The following is an 875-nucleotide window of genomic DNA, read 5'->3' as shown; positions in this document are numbered from 1 at the left end:
CCCGGCCCCCCGCAGCCCCTGCCGCAGCCCAGCCCATCCAGCCGCGCCTCCGGCCCGGGCACGGGGGGGTCCCACTGCGGTGTCGTGTGCCCCTCTCCCCCTCTCCCGGGAACACAGTGCCCCGGATTCGATGCTCACCACCTCTGGAAGCAGAGCCCTGGAACCTGGGCGAGGGGGAGGGGCCGGCCGGGGCATTTGGGGCTGCTGGAAAGTGGGAACGCGGGGTGACGGGCTGATTCTTTGGATCTAATGCTGAGTCGGTGGATGCTACGGAAGAGCCTTCGGGTCCGGAAGGGCGTCCGATTGGAGAGAGGGCAAGGAGGTCGGGGGCTTGGTTGTTCGCACGGGGTGGTTGGTGGTGGTGGGGCTCTGTTGGTGCCGGGATCCGAAGAGGGGCTCAAGTGGCAAGAGGTTCAGTTTGCGGAGAGGGCTGGACCAACTGGATGGATATTCCGCTTGAGCTCCATTTGAGGAGGGGGTTAAGTTGAAATGAGGGCTGAAGAGGGGCATTCCGCGAGCAGGCGGCTTCTGACCCGCTCACACCGAGGAAGCCTCCGGCGGCCCCCGGCGGCCCGGGTTTGCACTGGGAGGTGGAAAGCGGGAGTCTTTGGAAGGGGCGTTCCGCCATAGGAAGGGGAGGGGGCTGTGGGAGTGAGGTTCGGCAGCGGTTGGGTCACAGGAGAGTTCACATGGGGAGGGCACCGTGGCACGGGGTTTCGAGGGGTGTCGCTGGGCCACAAGAAGTAGCGCGGTGCGCGAGGCCCACCCGCCGCCGCCCCCCAAGGCCGGGCGGCTGACGCGCTTTCTCCCTGCGCAGTGGTGATCGAGGATGACCGGATAGACGACGTGCTGAAGGGGATGGGGGAGAAGCCGCC

The sequence above is a fragment of the Tupaia chinensis genome, unplaced genomic scaffold, assembly GCF_000334495.1.
Source record: "Tupaia chinensis unplaced genomic scaffold, TupChi_1.0 Scaffold000708_1, whole genome shotgun sequence".
NCBI classification, from domain to species: domain Eukaryota; kingdom Metazoa; phylum Chordata; class Mammalia; order Scandentia; family Tupaiidae; genus Tupaia; species Tupaia belangeri.
This window is presented reverse-complemented; position numbering follows the sequence as displayed.